The following is a 26977-nucleotide window of genomic DNA, read 5'->3' as shown; positions in this document are numbered from 1 at the left end:
GTGCACGAGTTGGGGAGGGGGAGCAAAAAGAGACGGAGACACAGGATCCAAAGCAGGCTCCAGGCTCTGAATTGTCAGCACAGAGCCCAATGTGGAGCTTGAACCCACAAACCATGAGATCATGATCTGAGCCAAAGTTGGTCACTTAACCGACTGAGCCACCCAGGAGCCCCTACCATAAAGGGCTTTTAAATAAACACTCACTGACAGATGGGAATAACATGTATTTGAATTTTAAACTGAGACCTTTAAAAAATGGCTTTAAGCTAAAGGAACAAATTTCTATTGATAAAAATTCTCGAGGGCAGAGATTAATGGAAAATTTCACCTGGCAAGAATTTTTTTCTGGCAAAAAATTCATGCCAATAGCAACCACTTTTTTCTGAGATACAAGAACAACCCTGGCTTGAGAGATGCTTTGATGCTTTCAAATATCTACAAATCCAGCTCACTGCCTGGCACAGAGCAAGTCCTCATTAATGTTAAAGTGAATTCCACTGAATTCACCATCAATCTCTTGTGTACAAACAGAAATATCTGAAGGCTGATGGAACTCCCTTAAGCTATTAAGCTGCAATCTACTGTTTTCAGTGCATGAAAATGCACTTTCAGTGCAGTTGCAAAGTCAATTTCCAAAGGTCCTAAATTTAAAGATTTAGATAAATGAATCCATTTTTTTCATTCAATTCTTCCTTTCTCCTTTCTATTCTCCTCCCCAACCCCCACTTTTTGCCCCCAACAACTAGTTATTTTGCATTGTCTTAATTCGGACTGCTATAACAAAAATACCATAGTCTGGGGTGGCTCAAACTAGAAGTTCAGGATCAAGTTCAAGTGCTGGCAGATTAGGAATCTGGTAAAAACCCACTTCCTGGCTCATAGATGGCCATCTTCTCATTATGTCCTCACACATCAGAAAGAAGGAGCAAGCTCCCTGGGGTTTCTTTTTGATAGCACTAATCCCATTCACAAGAGTTCACCTTCATGACCTTACCAACTCCCATAGGCTGATGTCCTAACACCATCACCTTGAGGGGCAGAATATCAACATAGGAATTTTGAGGGGATACAGTCACTCCAGAAGAGGCACCTGCTATGTGCCAGGTACTTTTCTTGGACTGTTTGGACTATTATTAAATAAAACAGATTCCCCTGCAATGGAGGTGCTTAGTATTTTTTTAGATAATGACACATTATCTTAAAAACATGTTAAATAAGTAAACTATATGATATTGAAGTTGTTTTGTACTTTGTTAACTTGTTGATACTGAAACTTTGTTTCCTAGAATTACCTTCCATGTATGCTATTGGTTAGGATTGGTACAAAGTCAAATTTGTGAGAAATTAGGAAGGTGGACATAGACTTCTCCAGAGGATCTCCTATTGTATGTATATATGTACATATATGAAAAGATGTATAAATTGACTCACATGATTATGAAGGCTGAGAAGTCCTCTAATCTACCACCTGCCAGCTGGGGGTGTAACTCTGAGTACAAAAGGTCTGAGAATTGGAGAACCAAGAGTGTAAGTCCCAGTCTGAGTCCAAAAGCCCCAGAAGCAGGAGGGCAGTGACCAAGGGCAGGAGAAGACAGATGTCCTAGTTCTATCAAACAATGTAAATTTGCCCTTCCTCCTCCTTTTTTGTTCTGTTCAGGCCCTCAACAGACTGAATGATGCCCATCCACTTTGGTGAGGGTGATGTTGGCTCACTCTACCAATTCAAACGCTAATCTCTTCCAGAACACCCTTCCAGACACACCCAGAAAGAATATTTTAGCAGCTATCTGGGCATCCCTTAGCCTCCTCAAGTTAACACATAAAATTAACCATGGCAGTGGGAGTGAAGTAGCCATCATCCTCTCTGAGGGTTATTCTGACTCAACAAAGTTAAGAGGTAGAAACACAGGTATTGGTAGTTCCAATTTGTCCTCCCTGCTCACATCAAATTCATTTTTCCTTCACGGGGCCCTGCTGGCCAAGAGCAACCCTGGGTCCACCACCAGACACACAGTCAACAGAATTCCACAGACTTCTACACCTGCTTCCCTCTGCATTTCACTGAATGTGCTGGCTCCCCCAATTTTACAGAAAGCTCCCACTCAGCCTGCACTAGCACTAGAAAGGCTACTTGGTGACTCTGAGATTAGTCCACACTAGAAATAGAAATTGGAAAGTCATCAACATATTAGTGATATTTAAAAGCTTTGTAAATCATTTTACAGTTGACAAGTCCTTATCTATTTTATCACACATCTGTGAAGACACGGGATTTGTATCATGGCCTTTATTTTACAGATGAGAAAATTAAGTTTCAGTGGTCACATGGTAATGAAAAGTATAACAGAGACCCACCTTTCTGCTAATTTCTAATCCTCTATTTTTTAGGGCCTATATTAACATTCTGTTAAAGGCCCCAAAATTGAAGTGTAGAGATTGTCTTATTTTCTGGGCAGGATTATTATTAATAAGTTTGTAAATAGATGTGAGTGACACGCATGTATGAACTTCACTCTGTAAGCATAAATAAGCAATGTAAATTCTACCAGTGTTTTGGTGATGGGGAAATGCATTATGTTTGTTTCACTAGACATACCCCATTTGTTCCTATTAAGTCCCATCAATCACCCTGTTCTACTCCATAAAATCCCTTTGGTTTCCTCCTAATTATTCCTTTTTCAACCCTAACTCCTACTGGTCCCACCTCCCACATCTGTACTCCAATTTTACAAATGTTTCCTCTAGGCTGTTTATATTACACTTTGTTTTGCAGAGCAATTTAATACCATCCCTGCTTCTGTAATCTTCTGTTGTCATACCTCTCAACTGAGGCTTCTTCAGCTCTGTGAAGAGCCAGCAGGCCAAATTTCCCTCATACCAGGATGGAGGGTGACTCTCTTTAGAAGGCATAGAACATCCTTAAAAAAAAAAAAAAAAAAAAAAAAAAAAAAAAAAAAAAAAAAAAAAGTTTTCCTGCAAATGGGTTCCCTGTTCTAAAGGCATCACATGTGGGAAGATATATGTTATATTGTAATGAGCACAACATTTGGGTGGTTAAAAAACCTGGATTCTAGTCTTGTGTGTACCATGTAATGTCATTACCTTAGTGCACGATTTCCCACCCATAGCACGTTGACATTTTGGTTTGGGTAATTCATTGTTGTTTTCATCACAATGCTTTCCTGTGCATTGTAGGAGGTTTAGCAGTAACCCTGACTACCCATCCGGTGCCAGTAGCACCCCTCCCCTAGCCATGACAACTAGACATGTTTCCAGACATTGCCAAATGTCCCTTCATAGCCAAATCACCCCATTAAGAACCACTGCCTTAGTGAGATAGGTCTGCTTTTGTTTTTGTAAACTGAAGAGATCATAGTACCTATGTCACAGCCTTAAGATCATTAAATGAGATTACACATTTTAAATCACTCCACAGATATTAGTATTGAAAAAAATCCTTCATTGGTAATTGATTTTTCCTCTATTTAACCACTTGCTTGGGGTTTTTCTAACTCATCTAACCACAGACACTAATGAAGTATTTCATCCAATATTCATGGTTATAGTTTAATCTTTTTTTATTTATAAGATAAGACAAACAACCCTGGTCTGTGCTCTTCTATCAGGAACAGAGTCACATTTGCCTTTCGATTCAACAGTTCTTCGGTTTTAGAAACACTCACTGGGGTAGACAACCACCACTAGATTTGACAGTGCCTTTTAAATCTGGGCAGCTCTTCTCCCTAATCTGCATTACAATTCAGTGGAGGATGATCTACCAAAGGAGAAATGGTCCGGACAAACTTCTGATTAGCAGGAGGTTCCAAACAGCAGTGTCTCTGCCAGACGGATGTCAGCGGAATCCAACCTCCCAAGCTTGTTGCAACCGCGTACAGGAGCTGCCTAACCAGCGGGGCTTTGACATGCCCCTCATTAGTTAAGATTTCATACAAAGGCTGCTCGATAATAAATCCATTTTTTTCAGAGGTCAGTATGTATTGGCCCCTCCAAAACCACCCTGGCATCTATCCCAGGACATAATTTATTGCCTGAGAAGCAAGCAAGCTTTTCAATTATTTCCTCTCCCCCAAATCTCACTCTCTGTGATTTGACTGTCTTGCTGCCAAATCCCAGAAACCTGAAGCTAGGCGGAAAGGGGCGGGGGATTCTTAAAGAGACAGTCACTTCCTACACAAAAACTAGGGAAAAAATGAGAGCACCTCTACCTGATTTGGTTGTGGTCTGATTTACACTGTGTCGTTCGAATTCCTCCTTCCAGAAGTCGGAGTGACTGTGAGTAGTCCCCTATTGACAGCTGTCCTTTCAACCCCACTCTCCACCTCATTTCACCTGAAAACCTCCCACTTAACTCCACCCACAGACCCAGGTCTTACCACCAAGGAGAAGTTTGGAGTTAAACCAGAAGTTTTAGCTTCTCCTGACCACGGCAAAAGCTTAGTCCAGAACAAAAGCCATCTTTGACTCCTTGCATCAGGTGTCCCACCTAGCAGTCCTCTCTCCATGGTTAGTTCTACCTTCTGGCCTGCTCATTCCCTGACGCTTTTACCTTAGATGTGTCACCTGGTTCTCACCAGCACCTACTCTGATTCCAGGTTCAAGTTACCTCCCTGGCTTACATGCTTCATGTGATGTCACTGATGGTCTTGTATCCCAACACCAGAGGTGGTAGGTGATGCTGAAACAGACTACATTTGACAAGATAACATGGCTTCTGAACTTTTGGACACCTATGGGCCAAAACAGTTGCCCATGAGGAGAAAAATAACTCCCAGTTGATACAACTCACCCTTTCAAAAGTCAGCTGCTTTACAAGTATGTTCATGCTAACATTTTAACTTGTAATCAGTTACTAGAAACCACTAATGATAAAGGCTGGAGAATGTGGGGGAATTTCTAGATGAATAAACTGTTACTCATCTTTTTCTTAAATATTCTACTTCTGGAATAGAGGTCTTTCAAAGAGTGCTGATGAAGTTGTATATTCTATTTCCTCCCCAACTGGACCCCATGCCGTACTTGGAATCACTAACTGGGAGGTAATATGCACCTGTACATCAAGCTTAACTTACTACATTTAGGTTAAATCTGAATTTAACCACAATAGCACCAAGTAGATGCTTAGAAGATAGAACCAATTTATTCATACAGGACTGTGAGGATATGGTGAGAAGCTAATATGATAATGCATGTTGACACAGCCAGAAAAGTATACCTATAGCTCTATCTGTAACATTTGGATATTTTGGTTAATAAAGCAGTTTGACAGAAAAAGAAGTGTAAAAACAGACTATGAAAGAGCTCTTTTGATAATGTGGTGACAGAAAACCGTTATTTTCATCTTCTGTCTCTGGACACCAAAGAAAAATCACTGCCCACGGTAACGTCTGAGGTGGGAATTTGAGACATTCCAGGTGTAGAAATTCAAAAATAAAAAAGAGCATTACCAGGCAACCAGTAAGAAAATGATGAGAGACTGCCCCAGCACTGCCCCAGGGATTGAAGTAGGCTGTCCAAAAAGAGGCCTCACAGAATGTCACTCATTAGCTTTGTGGGGTAAATTTCTCCCCAGGTTCTAGCCCTCAGCCAGTGCCCATATCTTGTCAGAACATCAAGGATAGATCCATCTCTCAGGACCACATTCTTATTAACGGGTTTATGAAGAGGATATATAAAACCCAAACGTCAATGTGTTATTATTCTGTGTAATGGATTTGACCTTAGTGATGTAGCTAAGCTGGAACTACATTTCCTATAATTCCTTCCCACATTGGTCCAAAGAAGCTTTTTGCGCAAGTTCTGGATGGCTGATGTGAAGCAGCAGCCACATGGCTTTCACCTTCAGGGTGATTCAGGGGCACCAGGTGCTATTCCATCATAGACTCCTTGATACTTCAGCTGATCCTCGGTTGACAGGGGGCACAGACTGTCTTTCTCCTGGCCCAAGTATGTGTTTTGCTCTGTGACATAAGGCATCAGTTCCTTCCACCCACACCATCAAAGCTGGAGGCAGTAAGAGAACCATGTCCTAGTCCGTCTTCGTGGACTCCGGCTTATGCCAATGGTTTCCCGTTTTTCCTTGTTCTCCTTCTCTTCACATCTTTTCTTGACTCCATGTCCTACAGGCTTTAAGCTCCAGAAAAGATGCAAAGGTAACAGCCTTACAGATAAAGACTCCTTAACCATCTCCCGCAATTGCATAAAATACAGTCTCTATAAAAACATCATAGTGGTTCTGTTTCCCTGACCCTACCCTGACTTACGTGAAAAACGACTATAATTGGTCTTGAGTTCTTTGAAGCTATGTGACCAGAGCATTCCTTCTCTATAGGCAGAACCACCTAGGAATGAAACAGTAACCAGAGGTTCACTCAGAAAGCATGGAAACAGAATGGAGTTAGATAATCAAATATTTCATGTAAATTAGATCTGTTTTAATACAGGATCTTCTTGCCAGTATAGATTCCTAAAAATTCTGTTATATACAAACAACTCTTTTTTTCTGAACTATGCTAGGAAAGACCTTGCCAAGATGCACCTCTGTGGCTGTTCTTTTCAATACTTTCAGGAGTAAACCAATCTATAATTGAGACTTTGTCCTTAAATGTGTTAATCATTCAATTGTAGTTCTTTTTTTTTTTCTGGTCAGCTTTTCTGATCTATTATGGTCCAAATTCTGAAAAATGCAAACACCCAACTCTCTTCCTCACGGTTGAAATTCTTTACTTCATTTCCTAGGCTCTGCAAATTAGAGAGACATTTAGCTTCTCAAGCAACCTCTTTTACAAAGCAAATACCTCCATCGAGGCTAGCAGACTTTCTCCTCTTAACGTGCATTAACTCCATCCGTTTGCTTTCCTCTTGCTGTGGTCAGCTGTGCTGAAAGAATTGGTGTTTTAGCCAGAGTTAGAAAGAAAGAGAATTATTTTAGAATTCTGAGATCTTTGAGGGAAGAGGAATCCAGTTGAGTCATCACAGGGAGAGCCCACAGACATAGACCGTATAATCACTTAGGGCTTCTGAGGAAAAGGAGGAGAGACAAAACTATCAAGATACTTTTTCCAATTCCAAATTCTGCGGTCATAAGTACTTCAGTACACGATTTAGACTCAGCGATAGTCTTCCCAAAACGCAGACCTTGATTGAGAAAAATCAGATGGCAAATTCTAGTTCAAATGCTAAGGATGTGAACAGCTCTCTCCCTAGTCAGATATCAATGCCATCTACATAAATGGTTCTCATTAGGTGACATTTGAAAGGCGTTGGCACAAATGTATGGCTGTAAGAGATCTTGAGAATCTCAAAATAATCAAGCTGTAAGCAGCGATTATTGGCAATATGCAAAAATCACTGCATTTTTGTTGTTGTTAACTTGAATACAACATCCAAATTACCCACCAAATGGAAGGTTTTTCTATCAGAATTCCAAATATTGGAGTTTATCTGATTCTTAAAAATAATATTTTCAGCTTGCAAAGAGCCTGGAATTATTGGAAGAAAAATGAAAGAGTGGAGATAACCATATTTTCTAAAATTCCACTTTCAAGCAAACTTTATGAAGCATTTTATTTTGTATAGAAACTTTGAAATAGCCTAAAGGCTTTCTTTGACCAGCTGTATATTCTATCTGTTAAATGTCCTCAGAGTGAAAAGATTCCCTCAGCAGAGGCACCTGCAGGATGTGCAACGATTCATTTTTACTCCGACTATTGGTTCTGTGGAAGCATCGACTCTACTGGCTCATCATTTACATTCACAATGGACATCTGGAGCCAGCAAAAGGAAACATTAGACTTGTTTGTGTTGTCAAATTAAAAAGGGAGAAGAGAATGGTTTAAAGTTCTGAGAGTCTCCGTAACATTTAATTATGCTTTTGACGGCAGTCCAATCAAAAATATGCTTTTGCAGGAAAACGGGCACTAAGAAAAAAGCCTGCTTTGCTATTCAGATTGTTGCTAGGTCAACCTCTCAATTCCTCAGCTTACAGAAGAGCAGCCATGACATGATTATAGGGTCTTTCCTCTGAGGAAGCTGAAGAGCTTCACCATAGTTCTCAAACAGTTTATTTCCTCCACATTCCCATTAGATGCTATTATCCCTCTCGCCTGGTTGAGGAACCAGAAACGGTTAAGCCAACCAAGTTTAGAAGTTAACTAGATCTGCAAGGTTGCGCTGTCTATAAGCCTAACATCTCACGGGATAAATTCAAATGTGAGACAAAAGACTGGACACACATTTGATACTGGAATGTCATACAGCTCAAAGCATCATATTTCAGTACTATTCTTATGGGACGTTTGTTTTATTTTCAAAATTTTAATATGAGAATTTTAGTCGTTTTCAAAATTTAATCATTTTAGAAATTTTCAGTTTCTTTCTCTGAAAGAAAACGGATTTGCTGTAGCAAAAAAAAAGGGGGGGGGGCAGTACTAACAACTGGCTTCTTCCCAATGACCTTCATACTATTACCCCAACTGTATACCCCAACTGTAGAAAACAGTTTTCTAGTGAAACCGTTTCAGATATTAGGCTGTTTCTATCCTAGCCCCAAATTAACTCAATCACCCATCTGCTGAGAGACTGACAAGAAAGACTTCAATAAATAGATGACAGTATTGGTGAAAATCAGGTTTTTCCTAGTTTATCTAGCGATTACATAAACATTTATTGAGCCTTTATTTATTGCGCTGTGCTAAATAACATGAGAAATTAAAAATGGAGCTCACCACCCAGCTGGAAGGAAAGAACATAATAAATAGAAATAACAGAATGATTTGCAAAACACTCCTATTTCACAGAGAAGTTTTCTACAAAGTGAATTTTAATTAGTGATATTCCTGCCTCAACTACACCTACGCATGCACCCACATACACGTGCAAATCATAGATGGACTCAACAGGGCAAGAAAAAAATACTGTTCCTCTGGGGAAAAAAAATCCATTTTAATCATAAAATAAACCTCTTCCAACTCAGCTATTTAAAGAAAACTGAAACAAATTAATAACCAAGAGGTTATTAACATAAGCATGACGTTATTAACACAACCTCATGGTTATTGCTACTATAATATACTAGAGAAGAACAAGATCACCATGCACAACTTTGTTATATCACAATTGTTTGTTTCATCTTCTTTATGTTTAGTCTTAAAAATACTACTGCTTTTGAAATAAACTTTTCATTGTCCTGAATAACTTTACATCTTAATTTACATTGAATTCTAAATTATTTTAATATTGTACTCGACCTCATCTTTCGAGGGCTTGGGATTATGGTTTCCACATCTCTAAAACCATTGTACTTCCTGTCACTTGATAATATCTTTGTGAGGCACCATGTATTTTTATTTAACAAATGACACGGACTTGGCATCATGTTCAGGCTTGAAAATCTGTTCATCGCTTCTTTGTATTTTTTTGACACATTTACCAACAGCTAGTCTTTACTGTTTTTTAATTCCGAAAAGTATTTAGCGTCTATTCTTGAGGTTGTTTTTTTACTGAAGTTGTGCTCCATGTGCGCTTTGGACGTAATAAGACAGACGAACGTCTTTGGCAGACAAGGATGTTGCTTGTGGTTCTCCGGTTCGTGCCTGATTGTGACACATCGCACAATGGGTGTAACACGTACGGAAAGGCATCCCCCCTCCACTTTGCGGCCCCCGTTTCAGCATAGCTATACAGCCTGCCCAGCCGATGCAGTCGTCAGACCTTCCCAACCCGGATGCTTGTTGCCCAGGCAGTTCAAGCAAACGTGCCAGCAGAAGAACAGGCTTGATAGCCAAAATTTATCACAAAACATTACTGCTTCATTTCCTCAAATAACCTCCGAACGATTATATTATGAAGTGCAGATTGCATTTCTCCACCTTATCCCATATATTATTAGCAGGAGAGAAGAAGCGCCTGTAAAGCTGAAGCTGCCTTCCTCCTCTAGGCCAGTGGCCCTCAAACTTTAGTGCACATCAGAATCTCCTGGAGGACTGGCTGGGCCCCCCTGACAGTTTTGGCATGGAAGTGTAAGGTTTTCATTTCTAACGTATTTTCACGTGGTGATGAGGATGAGGTTGCTGGTCCAGGAATTAGGCTTTGAGAACCACTGCAGGCCCCGTGGCTTCTCTGCTTATTCTAAAATCATGTGCAATTCCTCAGTCAGTTTAGACCAGAAAACAACAGTCCCAATACAGATCCTAAAAGTATCCACACCAAGATATAAGCCCAGTTCAAGATAAGAGCTCTCTGCAGTAATCCCTCATTAAAGTCTGGTACACCAGTGGGCTGTCTGCCTTCTGGAAAGGTAGTATTGCCAGCCTCTGTGCACGCTCTCTTTCTCCACTCAACTCCTCCCCACTTGCAGATTGCTCGTGCACATCCTACTAGCTGAGGGAAAGTCCTAAGAAGTGAGACCAGAAAAGTTTTCATTGGCAGGCGCCTGGGTGGCTCAGTCGGTTAAGCGTCTGACTTCCGCTCAGGTCAAGATCTCACCGTTTGTGAGTTCGAGCCCCGCCGAGCCCCGCCGAGCCCCGCCGAGCCCCGCGTCGGGCTCTGTGCTGACAGCTCAGAGCCTGGAGCCTGCTTCGTTTTCTGTGTCTCCCTCTCTCTCTGCCCCTCCCCTGCTCATGCTCTGTCTCTCTCTGTCTCAAAAATAAATAAAACATTAAAAAAAATTTTAAGAAAAGTTTTCATTGGTTGCTATCCTACTAGCTGAGGGAAAGTCCAAAGAAGTGAGATTAGAAAAGTTTTCATTGGTTGCTATCTGTTGCTGTCCAAACTGGCTTCACTCAACGTAGGCCAGGCAGAAGTGTAAAGCTGACTCTGTTTCCTGGGTGCTTTGGGGGATTCTTTAGAGCACCCCCATCCTGAACCTGTCTGACTGAAGTCCCCATGACCAGGGTGATGCATCTTCTTTGACTGGTAGCTATTATCTGAGCCGTGCTTCTTTGGCCATTGAGTCCACTCGACTCATTCCCACGTGGGAACCGCTCACTCTCCCCGTATGTTCCCTTGGGGAGCTTTTCAAACAATTCCAAGCCAACTCTCTCTCTCCAGACTGCAGCCACAGAAAGTACACACACACACACCTTTCTCCAGTGCCAGTGAAGATGTTCTAACTCCTCAAATATACTTACTCTCTCTACGCTGCTGTAGGCCCACCGGCTTTCTCAGGCACCCATGCAAAGTATACCCCAACTGTAGAAAACACACGTCAGCCTCCTTGATTTGGTCCTGTTGAGCCTCTTCCCCATCAGGTCTTGAAGTAAAGCGATAGCTACCACCCCTCTGCCCATTTAGGAGTGATGCGATAGGGCAGGGCTCAAAGGATAACCTTTTCCTCCAAGATCCTCTCCACAAAAAGAATTACTTCAATATCCTTACCCTCTTTCTTTGTTCCACTTCTTCCTTTCACTCCCTTCCTACGACTTCAGAGCCTTCCTACCTGTTTTTGTTTTTGTTTTCTTGAAAATCTGCATTTTGGTCTGGCATCTCACCAGGGATTTCCTGGCTCGTGGCTCTCTGGGTGCCTCAGCTCAAACTTTCTACTTTAGCATCCTATAAACAATGAGACTCCTGTATCCTCTTGTGCTCACTAGGTTGCGGTACTCAGCACCAAGACTTTGTGTTTTCCAGCCAATTCACCAATGCAAATGCCTTGACGAAGAGTGTAGATTTTACTGAAGATGTCACAGGGACAGATGAAGGGCTATATATCAGATACACCACTGTGTGTCCTGAAGGCTTCATCTCTTATTATTCCTCTGGATTCATCTTCTCTTTCCCCTCCCTCAACCCTTCAGATCCCTCCATGAGAATATCAAACCCCTCTCTCCTTTATTATGCAGAGTAATTTTCTTCTTCCTCAGGCAAGCTGGATCCAGCAGGCATAGGCTTCTTCCTAGCAATCATCTCGCAGTAAAATCAAGGAGGAGCCTCTATAAGCACCTATTTTTTACTCTTTATTATTGTAACTATGTTATCATATTTCACCTTCAGGAAAAACAGAGTGAAATACCAGAAGAGTTAATATTACAGATGCTAAAATTGGGATTATCTTAAGCTACCTGCCCAGCTTCACAAAGTAGAAAAATGGTTAAATGTATACGTCTTAGAGGAGTATTCTATCATAAAACAGTGAATCCCATGCCAGCATGTCTTACCCATAGCCTTTCTCCCTAGTTTTCCCAAGAGTATTTTGATAGGCTGGTGCCACAAGTAGAAATGGGCACAAGCAGATAATCTGGCCGAGGAACAGTGATGGCTTAGTACCAACCTATCAGAATAAGCACTCTGAGGAGAAATGTCACTGCTTTTTAGCCAGTAGCTGCTATCACCAACAACTGTATTGGCCACCATTTCAAAAGATTAATTTCAAATTGCCTGTATTCCAGATTTCCACCAATTAGCTTGGACTGACACAGGTTTACAGCATATTTAAACAAGAGGGGGCAGCCGTCCTCTCCTCTGGAGGAACAAGGGATTTGCTTCTGAAGCTGCTATTAGCATTAATGGGGTTGTGAATTTACCTTGTCTCATTTCAGTGGGAGGAGAGACCTAGCTGGATGATGAATGTAGATAAGATTATTCTATTCAAAGCATTGCTTGCAATTTCTATTAGTAGCCATGGTTTATCTCCTTGTATGTCTTTATGAACCAAATTTTGCTCCAAAGTCATAATGCTTTAGATTATCAGCCGTATCAGGTAATGTCACCAATGATAAGTGCCTGCTGTTAAAATAAATGCTGTGTTCTGTTCTGCATCTCAACTTGTTTTTAATGCAGACTCCTAGGGGCTTGTGCAACAGTGGGAATCCATTTATCGGCACAAAACAGCCTCTTGTTTACACATGATCACTTGGTAATCATGCAGCCTGTGTACAAGAAGTCAGGAAAAATAATAAGTGTGGCTCAATCTGCAAGGCTGGAACAAGTGGGCTGTCTTTTGATAATCAAGCACTATTTATAAGGATTAATGTGGCTTTTGATAAACTGCCAAACAACCACAGAGGCCAGATTTAGAACAAGGCCCACTAAAGACCTTCTGGGCTCTTCATTTTCATGAAGACTCTTCTCAGAGCATGCTGAGCAATTGTTTAATAATTGGAAATCAAATGTATTAAAAGGAAGCATGGCTAAGTGTTCTCCCTGAAAATCCAAATAATCTCATTTATCCTCTTTTTCATACCAAAGAAATTATACTCTGCAGTCATAAAAGGTAAAGGTATTGTCTCCTTTTTTCCCATAAAACTCAGTGTCCCTAAAGCATATGCATACTTTCCCTGAATTAGAATTTATGCTCCTACTAAGAGTATAGCTCCACAGACGAGGCAATTGCTTATGTGACATGACTTCAGGAATGATACAAAGCCCTGCCAACTCCCAAACTTTCTGTTCACCTTCTCACCTGGCTGAAATGGGATTAAAGTAATATTTCCAAGGTAAGTGTTGGAAAACAGTCCTTCATGTATTTCTCCTGCTTCTATACATCTTGCTCAGTGTGCGGGGAATAAAAGTCCATGACTGCTCTTTACAGAGCAGTCGTGTTTGCAATAAGCAATCTTGAGGGATGATGTAACATTTGTCCCCAAATGACATACTTGCTTACTGCTTGTTATCAAAGTAGTGAATTCTCCCAAGTTACTATTTCCCAGGTGTGATGCAAACCCACTATATGTGAGGCATCTATTTGCCCCATATTGCATGAGACGTGGGGCAAGCGAAATTGATGCAAACATATGATGCTCATGCTGCCTGCTGTACCGTGAGTACTAAAGCCCTTGTCTCTGACACAGGAGTCTCATGTCTTCTCCCAGCATCCATCAAGTAATAGCATGATAACGTATTAGCTCAGAAGTAGGATAAAATCATACTCCAAAGCTGGAACTAAGATGCATTATCTGTGTATGATGTAGATATCCAGAAGATTGATGGTAAAATAGGGGAGGAAGAATATTTCCATTATTATATTAGTATGTATTTCTTTATTGGATAGTGTCTTCAATTTTCCTTCCTTTTTTTCCCCTTGCTTTCCTCCTCCCTTCTTTCCTTTCCTTCCCTCCTTCCACCCTCCTTTTTCTTCCTTCCTTCGTTCTTTCCTTCCTTCCTTCCTTCCTTCCTTCCTTCCTTTTTCTCCTCTATTTTCAGTTCATGCAGTTCATGTGGGTCCAGCCTCTTTTCTCCTCAACTCCAGAACTGGAAACACTGTCCAGCCCAGGTGTTTGGAGAATTCCATGCTCCTGTTTACACCAGTTTGTTCAGGAGTATGGTGCAAGCCAAGTAAATGGACTCAATTTATTAAGAACCAACTACAAAATAGGAACTGTTCTGGCAGCTGAAAATATATCTGGAAGCAAAACAGAAAAGATTCTTCTTTGGAAGAGCTTTTACACAAGTGTAATTTTCCTGGAATTTTGTAAAAAGCTGCTGTCTTTGAGCAGCGGTTGCTAAATGGTAGAATGTAAAACTAAAGTTGCCATGGCCATCCTTGTCTCCTCACTGGGAGATCCTATTTGATATTAAATTCATTCTACAGGAGAGCAGATGAAGAGATTGGTTTCTGATGACTTATTGGAGCACCTCTATATAGTCCTATATACCTGAAGCCAATCTACCCCTGGATATTTTAGTCACATGAGCAGATCAACTCCATTTTTTTTTTTTTAATTTTTTTTTTCAACATTTTTTATTTATTTTTGGGACAGAGAGAGACAGAGCATGAACGGGGGAGGGGCAGAGAGAGAGGGAGACACAGAATCAGAAACAGGCTCCAGGCTCCGAGCCATCAGCCCAGAGCCTGACGCGGGGCTCGAACTCACGGACCGCGAGATCGTGACCTGGCTGAAGTCGGACGCTTAACCGACTGCGCCACCCAGGCGCCCCAGATCAACTCCATTTTTAAGTCAAGGCACCTTAAGTTGAGCTTCTTCAACTTAAAGTCAAGAGCCCTGATAATACTGGAGTTGAATAAATTGGGAAATACTACATACTACACTGGAGAGTTCTAATGCAGATTAGCATATTAAAGCTTGAGAAGTCCTGCTGTAATAAAATAAAATAAAATGTTTAATTTTAACCTGGCATTTCTCATGCTATTTTCCATAGATTTTCCTCCCACTTGTTTTGTTTTGTTTGTTTGTTTTTAAGTAAAATCTATCAGTTTCATAGAAAACCAATGTTCCATGAATCTCACTTGGAGAATACTGGAATATTTTTTCCCTTCAAATGCAATATAAACTCATAAATCAGAGGATCAAACAGAATAAACAGAAAATGTATGCAAATATTAGAGGTTTCATCTGTATAATCTTGTCCTTATTCCACCAGCATTTAATTAAAACCAGTATGGAAGACATTGAATACATCAACTCAGAAAGGAAATTAGAGCAGAGTATTACACAAAAATCTATGCTTTCCTTTTGACCATAAAAACATTGTGTCTAAAAATATTAGCATGTGTCATTTCCATAAGAAAGTTGAATGTCAAACTTTATCATGTGAAGACAATACTAAAACATTGAAAAGTCTATTTTTTCTATTTTTAATCTATTTTTTTATTTTTGTTAGGAATTAGAAAGCATATTTCTCAGCTTATATATGGTTATGATCTCTCAGAAGACAACTAGAAATGGTTGAAATATCTAACCTGTTTAGAACATGAGGATAATGTAATTTTGTAATAGGAAATCTAATAATATCAGATTTACAACACAATTTATAGTCCAAATGGTTCCAATCTGGTCAGAAACTGAAACAAAAGTCAATAAACTGTTGTGTTAAATACTGTTTAAAATGAATGAAGACTGCTTTCCAATGTTATAAGATAGAAAAACACAGAAAGGAGAAGATCTGTGTAGCAAAATGTAATCTTGAAACTTGACTTACCAGGAAATGAATTATCTGAATCAATTTGATTCAACACGTCTCCCTCCCTCCCTTTTTCTTTCTTTCTTTCTTTCTTTCTTTCTTTCTTTCTTTCTTTTTCTTTCTTTCTTTCTTTCTCTATTCTGTTCTATTCTATTCTATTCTATTCTATTTTTCGGTTCCTACCATTTGTCTAGTCTTATAGTAGGCAGTTGGGGGATATTTTAAAACACAAAAAATAATACACCATTCCACAGCCATCTCATTTAGTTTGAGTAATCAATTTGAAAGGCAGATATCATTTTTTACTTGTCCTGTAAGTGTCCATAGAAAAATCAGAGAACAGAAATACATCTATACAGATGGAATCTTTAAATACAAGAAGTTGAGGAGGGGAAAAATGAATTAGGTCAGAAAACTTCAAAGAGAATCTCAAGAGAAGAAGTTAATGTAAGCAAAACCGTAAGAAATTTTGTTTTGATTTCTTTTGGGTTTTAGTTTACTTGTTTTTAAATGACAAAGTATGCATAGTGTCACTGCTTCGAATGGGGCAGAGGGGAAGCATTTACAAGTAGCTGGAATTAAATTTGGGTAGAAAGTACAGAATCAGTGACAGATAATAAAAAGAAAAAGAGAAATATCTTATGCATTTATTTCAACAAGTATTTCTTAAGTAACTACCAAGGGAAAAACATTGTGGTAAGCCTTTAAAAGTATATAAAGATTCATAATTTTAATTTCCTGATTTGTCACCAAGAAGTGTCAATAAATCAGATACAGAAGAAAGAACACTGAAGGAATCATGTAGCAAAGGTCAAATGACTGAGACAATTACATGCTATTGGAGCTTCAAAATGGGGTAAATTTCTTCTGGTTGAAAGTTAGAAAAAACTATCTACTCTGAGTTTTAAAGAATAAAAGATTTTGGCAGGTGGAAAAACAGATGAGGAAGAATAGATATAACTTGATAATCCACTGCATAGAGAGAATTTAGAAGTTTATCTCAAATGACATAATTTTTCTGAAAGCAGTTTGAAACAGGCGACAACGTAACTGTAAAGATTACACAGTGGTCTGGGTCAACTTAATGTATTTGAGCCTTGGTTCTCCAAATGTAAAATGGGAACAGTCATGAGTCCTCTGCCTTTTTCACATGACTTTTTTTAGAGGCTTAACAAGAAAATGTACAAGGAGGGGTGCCTGGGTAGCTCAGTCAGTTAAGCATTCAACTTAAGCTCAGGTTAGGATCTCACAGTTCGTGGGTTTGAGCCCTGCATTGGGCTCTGTGCTGACAGCTCAGAGACTGGATCCTGCTTCAGATTCAGTGTCCCCCTCTCTCTCTGCCCCTTGCCCACTCGCTCTCTCTCTCTCTCTCTCTCTCAAAAATAAATTAAAAAAATAAAAATATTAAAAAAGAAAAAGAAAATGTACAAGTAAATCTTTCCATTTGTCACAACATGACCTTGAGAGCATTATCCTAAGTGAAATAAATCATACAAAGAGAGAAAAATAACATACAATCTCACTTTTATGTAGAATCTAAAATAAATAAAATAAAATAAAATAAAATAAAAGCAAAAACAAAACAAAATGAACTCCCAGATACAGAAAACAGATCAATGGTTACCAGAGGTAGGGGATAAGAGGGGTGGAAATGAATGAAGGCAGTCAAAAAGCACAAACTTCGAGTCTTCCAGTTATAAAATAAATTAGTCCTAGGAATATAATGTACATCATGGTGACTATAGTTAATAATACTGTATTGTACATTTGAAAATTGCTAAAAGAGTAGATCTTAAAAGTTCTCGTCATGAGAGGGACATCCAAGATGGCAGCCTAGGAAGATCCTGAACTTAACTTCCTCCCACAGACATAACAAATCTCTAACTATGTATGGATCATTTCCCTCTGAAAAAGATCTAAAAACTAGATGAATTGCTCTTAACAACAAAGAATAAAAGGGCCTCACTGAGATGGGTAGAAGAGGCAAAGACAAGGTCTTGTAAAAACAAAAGAAAACAAAACACCCCTGATGTGATGACACACAATATAAAGGGATCTCAGCACACAGGCCCTTCTGGAGCAGTGAGGAGTTCATACCTCACATTGAGCCATGAACCCTAAGATTAGACTTGAAGGATGAACTACCAGAACATCTGTCTTGGAAAAACAATGAGGACGATGTCCAGGAGTCCCAAAGTACTATATGAGACTGAGATTCCCTGCTTAGAGGGTTCACATGTGGTCTCACTTGCCCCAAGACCCAGTGGGAAAAAAAAAAAAAAAAAAACAGTTTGAAAGCACCTAGATTATATATGAGGGACATGTATTTGCTAATTTGGGGCATCAGCTGGAGGAGTGGGAAATGGCTGAGATGGTCCCCCAAATGGAGGCACTGGCATTCACCACTGTTGCACTCTCCACGTAGCCTGCTAGTGCAAGGGAGGTAAGCTTGGATATAGTACCCTCCAGCCACCTTGTTAGGACCAGCAGGGATAAGTGGTCATAGCACTTGCTAAGATCAGAGAGCACAGGCTGTTGCAACACTCCCCAGTCTCCCTGACTGGGACTGGTGAGCACAAGTGGTCATAGTATTCTACGCCAAACCTAAAGGTGGCACTAGTACACAGACAAGGCTTTCTGTTGCTGCACTGCTGAAGCCTACACATGCATGCAGACAAGATATGTTTCAGCTGTCTGTCTGAAGCCAGCAAACATGCTTCACCCACTACACTTCCCAGTTGCCTTGCTAAAGCCAGAGGACACATGCAATCAACACAGGGGATACCCCTTGATTGCCTGGCCTGGATAGCCAAGGGTACTGTTGTTCCAGAGCTCTATAAAAATCAGGACAACCTTTGGCAGGCCATCACCCACAGGATACTACATAGAGAGCAAACTGAAACACAACCACAGTATTCCTGGAAAAAAGGCCTACTTACCTGGCCTGGAGCTTTAGCCTGAGGGACAGGCTTCAGGTTTCCCACACACCCAGACACTAAGGAGACACGCCCAGAAAACATAAGTATCCTTGCCCACCACTTTGGCCTCACTACAGTTCACCAGCACTTCCCAGATAGGAGCTTATACACTCATCTGAAGCCTCCAGTTTTGCAACTGTCACCTCTAGATCTTCTGGTATGGAGGCCAACAGGGATTATACTTACAGGCCCACAGGAATGCCTATATTTGCATACTTTAAAAGACACTGCCTTAGTGTCTGGCTTCCAATCAGCTTGCAACTAGGTGCTAAGCAAGATTCCTTCCCTAGGATCACTGACAAGTTTTGGCATACCCTCAACAAAGAAGGCATATCAAGAATACATTAAGCAGGTTAGGCAATCACAAAGGTTTCAGAGACAACCAGGAGCTAGGGCAGGTTGAATGAGAAAAATCATCACCTACATGAAGCCACTTATTGAAGATTGAGAGGTAGCTGTTTTGCCTAATACATAGAAACAAACCCAGAGAACTAAGCAAAATGAGGAAACAGAAATACATGCCACATAAAATAGCAAGACACAATCTCAGAAAAAGACCATCATTTTATAGAGATAATAATCTACCTGATAAAAATTCCAATAGTCATAAAGATTCTCAAAAACTTGGGAGCAGAATGGACGAGCACAGAGAGAACTTCAACAAAAAGACAGAAACATAAAAAAGAAAAAAAAAATTAACAAACAGAAGTCACAGAGCTGAAGAATACAATAACTGACCTGAAAAATACACTAGAGAGGTTTAACAACAGACTGGATGAAGTAGAAGTGTGAATCAGAAGCTGGAAGATAAAGCAATGGAATTCACTCTGAACAGCAAAAAGAAAAAAAATATATTTAAAAAAATGAAGATTTAAACTTAAGGGACCTCTAGAACAACACCAACTGAAATAATATTCACATTATACAGCCTTGGAAGGATAAAAGAGAAATGAGCAGAAAACTTATTTGAAGAAATAATGGCTTAAAGCTTCCCAAAGTTAGGGAAGGAAATAGACATCCAGGTTCAGGAATCCCAAAGAGTTCCAAAAAAAATGAACCCAAAGAGATGAACCACACCAAGACACACTATAATTAAATTGTCAAAAGTTAAAGATAAAAAGAGAATCTTAAAAGCAACAAGAGAAAAACAAATTGTTATGTACAAGGAAACCCCATAAGGCTACCAGCAGATTTATCAGCAGAAACTTTGGAAGACAGAATTAAGTAACATGACATAGTCAGAGACTGAAAGGAAAAAAACTGCCAACCAAGAATATTCTACTCAGCAAACTTATCATCCAGATTTGACAGAGAGAGAATTTTCCAGATAAGCAAAAGCTAAAGGAGTTCATAATACAAAACCAGTCTTACAGAAATATTAAAGAGATTTCTTTAAGCATTAAATGGTATTAATTCATAACAAGAAAACAATGAAAGTAAAAATCTTACTGGGAAAGATAAATATACAGCAAAAGTAGTGGATTAATCACTTATAAAGCTACCAAGAAGGTTAACAAACAGAAGTAGCAAAATTAACTTAAAGTACAATAATTAATTAAGAAATACATAAAATAAAAAGATGTAAAAATAAACATCAAAAACATGAAACATGGGTGGGTGAAAAAATTTAGAGTTTTGGAATGTGTTCAAATTTAAGTTACTATCAACTTAAAATAGACTGTTATATATATAACCTATATACATAATGATTTATGTATACAAAATGATATATGTAAATCTCATAGTAACCTCAAAGCAAAAACTTACACAAAAAATACACAAAAGAAAAATATAGAGGAATATATACATAATACTAAAGAAAGCCATCAGATCACAAGGGAAGAATAAAAGATAAGAAAGAAATGTAGTGTGGCATGATACAGTCAAAGTGATGAATGGGAAAAATCTGTAGCTAAGAATACTCTATCAAGCAAGGCTATCATTCAAAATAGAAGGGGAGATAAAGAGTTTCCCAGACAAATAAAAACTAAAGAAGTTCATGATCACCAAACCAACCCTGAAAAAAAATATTAAAGGGGACTCTTTCAGTGCAAAAAAGAGACCAAAAGTGACAAAGACAAGAAAGGAGCAGAGAAAATCTCCAGAAACAATGACAAAACAAGTAATAAAATGGCAATAAATACATATCTATCAATAATTACTTTGAATGTAAATGGAATAAATGCTCCAATCAAAAGACATAGGATGACAGAATGAATAAAAAAACAAGACCCATCTATACTGCCCACAAGAGATACATCTTAGACCTAAGTTACCTTCAGATTGAAAGTGACAGGGTGGAAAAACATTTTACCACACAGGTGGATGTCAAAATAAAGCTAGAGTAGCATACTTATATCAGACAAACTAGACTTTAAAATACACTGTAAAAAGAGACAAAGAAGGACATAATATAATCATAATGGGGACAATCCAACAAGAAGATATAATAATTGTAAATAATTATGCACCCAACATGAAACAGCCAAATCCTTAAAGTAGTTACTAACAAACATAAAGGAAGTAGTAGATAGCAATACAATAATAGGAGACTTTAACATGCCACTTACAACAGTGGATAGATCATCCCAAGAGAAAATAAATAAGAAAACAATGGCTTTGAATGACACACTGTACCATATGGACTTAACATATATACATTCATAACATTCCATCCTAAAACAGAATGCACATTCTTTTCAAGTGCACATGGAACATTCTCCAGAATAGATCACATATGAGGTCACAAAACAGGCCTCAAAAATACAAAAATATTGAAATAATTGCCTGCACCTTTTCTGACCACAACACTAAAGCTAGAAGTCAACCACAAGGAGGTTAAACAACATGCTACTAAACAATGAATGGGTCAACCAGGAAATTAAAGAATAAATTTAAAAAATACATGGAAACAAATGAAAATGAAAACACAACAGTCCAGGGCGTTTGGGATGCAGCAAAAGCAGTCCCAAGAGGTAAGTGCATAGCAATACAGGTCCACCTCAAGAAGCAAGAAAAATCTCAAATAAACAACCTAATCTTACACCTAAAGGAGTTAGAAAAAGAATGACAAATGATGACTAAATCCAGCAGAATGAAGGAAATAATAAAGATGAGAGAAGAAATAAATGATATAGAAACTTAAAAAAAAAAGAAAAGAAAAAGAAAGATCGAATCAATGAAACCAGGAGCTGGTTCTTTGAAAAAATTTAAAGAATTGACAGACCTCTAGTCAAACTTATCAAAAAGAAAAGAAAAAGGACCCAAATAAATAAAATTACAAATAAGAGAGGAGAAATAACAACCAACACCACAGAAATACAAACAATTATAAGAGAATATTATGAAAAACTATATGTCAACAAATTGGACAACCTAAAAGAAATGGATAAATTCCTAGAAACACATGAACTACCGAAACTGAAACAGGAGGAAATAGAAAACTTGAAGAGACCTATAAATATCAAAGAAATTGAATCAGTAATCAAAAATTCCCAACAAACAAAAGTTCAGGGCCAGATGGCTTCACAGGCAAATTCTACCAAACATTTAGAGAAGACTTAATACCTATTCTTCTAAAACTATTTCAAAACACAGAAAAGGAAGGATTCTTCTGAAACTATTCCAAAAAAATGGAAAAGGAAGGAAAACCTCCAAACTCATTCTATGAGGCCAGCATTACCCTGATACCTAAACTAGATAAAGACTCCCCTAACAAAGATAACTACAAGTCAATATCCCTGATAAACATGGACACAAAAATTCTCAATAAAATACAAGTAAAATGAATCTAACAATACATTAAAAAATTGATTCATCATGATCAAGTGAGATTTATTCTTGAGTTGCAAGGATGGTTCAATATTCATACATCAATCAATGTGATAAAGCACATTAATAAAAGAAAGGATAAGAACCATATGATCATTTCAATAGATGCAGAAAAACATTTGACAAAGTACAACATTCATTCATGATAAAAACCCTCAACAAAGTAGGGTTACAGGCAACATACCTTAACATAGTAAAAACCATATATGATGGGGCACCTGGGTGGCTCAGTCGGTTGAGCGTCCAACTTCGGCTCAGGTCATGATCTCATGGTTCCTGGGTTCGGGCCTCATGTCGGGTTGTGTGCCAACAGCTCAGAGCCTGGAGCCTGCTTCGGATTCTGTGTCTCCCTCTCTCTTTGCCACTCCCCTGCTCACACTCTGTCTCTCTCTCAAAAATAAATAAAGATTAAAAAAATTTTTTTAAAGCCATATATGAAAAACCTACAGCTAATGTCATCCTAAATGGGGAAAAAATGAGAGATTTTCCTCTACAGTCAGGAACAAGACAGGAGTGTCCACTCTCACCACTGTTATTTAACATAATTCTGGAAGTCCTAGCCACAGCAATCAGGAAACAAAAAGAAAGAAAAAGCATCCAAATCAGCAAGGAAGAAGTAAAACTTTCGTTATTTGCAGATGACATATTATATATAGAAAACCTGAAAGAGGGGTGCCTGGGTGGCTCAGTTGGTTAAGTATCCAACTCTTTAGTTCAGCTCAGGTTATGATTTCATGGTTCGTGAGTTCAAACCCCTCATAGGGGTCCACACTGTCAGTGCAGAGCCTACTTAGGACTCTCCCTCTCTCTCTGTCTGCCCTTTTCCCTAACCAAATAAATAAATAAACTTAAAAAAAAAAAAAAAAACAGAAAACCTGAAAGATTCAACCAAAAATCTGTAATAACTGATAAATAAATTCAGTAAAGTCACAGGATACAAAATCAAAATACAGAAATCTACTCGTTTATATACACCAATAATGAAGCAACAGAGAGGAATAAATCCCATTTAAAACTGCACCAAAAACAATAAGATGTCTAGAAATAAACCTAACCAAAGAAGTGAAAGACCTGTACTCTGGAAACTACAAAACACTGATGAAAGAAATTGAAGATAACACAGAAACGGAAAAATATTCCATGCTTATGAATTGGAAGAACAAACACTGTTAAAATATCTATACTACCCAAAGCAATCTACACATTTAATGCAGTCCCTATCAAAATACCACCAGCATTTTTCACAGAGCTAGAACAATCTTAAAATTTGTATGGAACCATGAAAGACTCTGACTAGCCAAAGCAACCTTGAAAAAGAAAAGTAAAGCTGGAGGCATCACAATTCTGGACTTCCAAGTTATATTACAAAGCTATTGTGTTCAAGACAGTATGATACTGGCACAAAAATAGACACATACATTAAGGGAACAGAATAGGAAACCCAGAAATGGACCCACAACAATATGGCCAACTAATCTTCAGCAAAGCAGGAAAAAATATACAATGGGAAAAAGTCTCTTCAACAAATAATGTTGGGAAAACTGGACACCTATATGTAAAAGAATAAAACTGAACCACTTTCTTACACCATACACAAAAATAAATTCAAAATGGTTGAAGGGCCTAAATGTGAGAAAGGAAATCATACAATCCTAGAGGAGAACACAGGCAGTAACCTCTTTGACATTGGCCATAGCAACTTCTTACTAGATATGTCTCCTAAGGTAAGGGAATCAAAAGCAAAAGTAAGCTATTGGGACTTCATCAAAATAACAAGTTTCTGCTCAGTTAAGGAAACAATCAACAAAGCTAAAAGGTAACCTATGGAATGGGAGAAGATATTTGCAAATGACATATCTGATTAGAATCCAAAATATATAAAGAACTTATACAACTCAACACCCAAACCCGAATAAAAATCATTCCAATTAAAAATGGAGTATGAATTCAGTCCAATTAAAAAATGGGCATAGGGGCACTTGAGTGGCTCAGTTGGTAAAGCATCCAACTTCGGCTCGGGTCATGACCTCACAGTGCATGTGTTCGAGCCCTGCGGTGGGCTCTGTGCTGACAGCTCAGAGCCTGGAGCCTGTTTCAGATACTGTGTCTCCCTCTCTCTCTGTGCCTTCCCTGCTCATGCAATCAGTCTCTCTCAAAAATAAACAAACATTTTAATGTGAATAGAACATGAACAGACATTTTTCCAAAGAAGATATACAGATGACCAATGGACACATGAAAAGATGCTCAACATTACTGATCATCAAAAAAATGCAAATCAAAATTAAAACGAGATATCACCTCACACCTGTCAGAATGACTAAAATCAACAATACAAGAAACAACAGCAGTTGTCAAGGATACAGAGAAAGAGGAACTCTCTTACACTGTTGGTGGGAATGCAAACTGGTACAGCCACTCTGGAATATAGTATGGAGATTCCTCAAAAAGTTAAAAATAGAACCTCTTTACGATCCACCAATTGCACTACTAGGAATTTACCCCAAGAATACAAAAATCCTAATTCAAAGTTATATGTGTGCCCTGATGTTTATAGCAGCGTTATCTACAATAGACAGATTATGGAAACAGCCCAAGTGTTCATGACCAATGAACAGATAAAGAAGAGGTGCAAATAAAAATGAAAAGAAAGCTAGTGTAGCCATACTCATATCAAACAAAATAGACTTTAATACAAAGAATGTAATAAAAGACAAAGACAGGCACTGCACAATGACATAGGGATCAATCCAGCAAGAAGATACAACATTTACAAATATATATGCACGCAACATAGAATCATCAAAATATGAAAAACAAATAGTAACAGACTTGAAAGGAGAAATTAACAGCAATGGAATAATAGTAGGGAATTTTAACACCCCACTTACATCAATGAATAGATCATCCAGATAGAAAATCATTAAGGGAATATTGGCCTTAAGTGACACATTAGACCAGATGGACTTAACATATGCAGAACACTCCATCCAAAAGTAGAGAGTACACATTCTTCTCAAGTGGACGCAGAACATTCTGCAGGACAGATCACATGTTAGGTCACTAAAAAAATAGACTCAATAAGTTCAAGAATACTGAAATTATATCAACTATTTTTTCTGACTAAAATGCTACAAAACTAAAAATCAATTATGAGAAGAAAACTGGGAAAAACTACAAATACATGGTTTACTGAGGCAAATAATGATTCATAGAAGAAATCAAAGGTAAGTTAAAAAAAAAAACTAGAGACAAATGAGAACAGAAATACAAAATATCAAAATCTATGGGATGCAGCAAAAGGGGTTCTAAGAGGGAAGTGCATAGCAATACAGGCCTACTTAAAAAAAAAGAGATATCTTAAACCATTTAAATTTACATATAAAGGAATTACAAAAAGAATAAAAGAAGCCCAAAGTTAGTAGAAACAATAAGAATAATACTAAATATCAAAGTGGAAATAAATAAAATAAAGGCTAAAAAAAGAAAAATAAAAAAGATCAATAATACTAAGAGCTGATTCTTTGAAAGTATAAGCAAAACTGACAAACCTTTACCTAGACTCAACAAGAAAAAAAGAGAGCTCATATAAAGTCAAAAATGAAAAAGAATTTGCAATTTGCAACTGATACCACAGAAAAAGGTCATTAAGAGACTATTATAAACAATTATATGCCAACAAATTGAACAAACTAGAAGAAATGGATAAATTCATAGAAATATACAATCTTCCAAGACTGAATAATGAAGAAACAGAAAATGTGAATAGACTGATTATTAGTAAGGAGATTGAATTAGTATTCAAAAACCTCCCAACAGGGGCGCCTGGGTGGCGCAGTCGGTTAAGCGTCCGACTTCAGCCAGGTCACGATCTCGCGGTCCGTGAGTTCGAGCCCCGCGTCAGGCTCTGGGCTGATGGCTCGGAGCCTGGAGCCTGTTTCCGATTCTGTGTCTCCCTCTCTCTCTGCCCCTCCCCCGTTCATGCTCTGTCTCTCTCTGTCCCAAAAATAAATAAAAAATGTTGAAAAAAAAATTTAAAAAAAAAAAAACCTCCCAACAAACAAAAGTCACAGACCAGAAGGCTTTACTGGTGAATTCTACCGAACACTTAAAGAAGATTTAATACCTATCCCTCTCAAATTCTTTCAAAAAATTGATGAGGAAGGAGAGTTTCCAAACACATTTCACAAGGCCAGCATTACACTAATACTGAAACCAGACAAGGACATTACAAAAACAGCAAATTACAGGTCAATACCCTTGATGAACATAGATGCAAGAGTCGTCAACAA

Source organism: Panthera uncia, chromosome C2 (assembly GCF_023721935.1).
Source record: "Panthera uncia isolate 11264 chromosome C2, Puncia_PCG_1.0, whole genome shotgun sequence".
NCBI classification, from domain to species: Eukaryota; Metazoa; Chordata; class Mammalia; order Carnivora; family Felidae; genus Panthera; species Panthera uncia.
Note: the sequence above shows the minus strand (reverse complement) of the source record.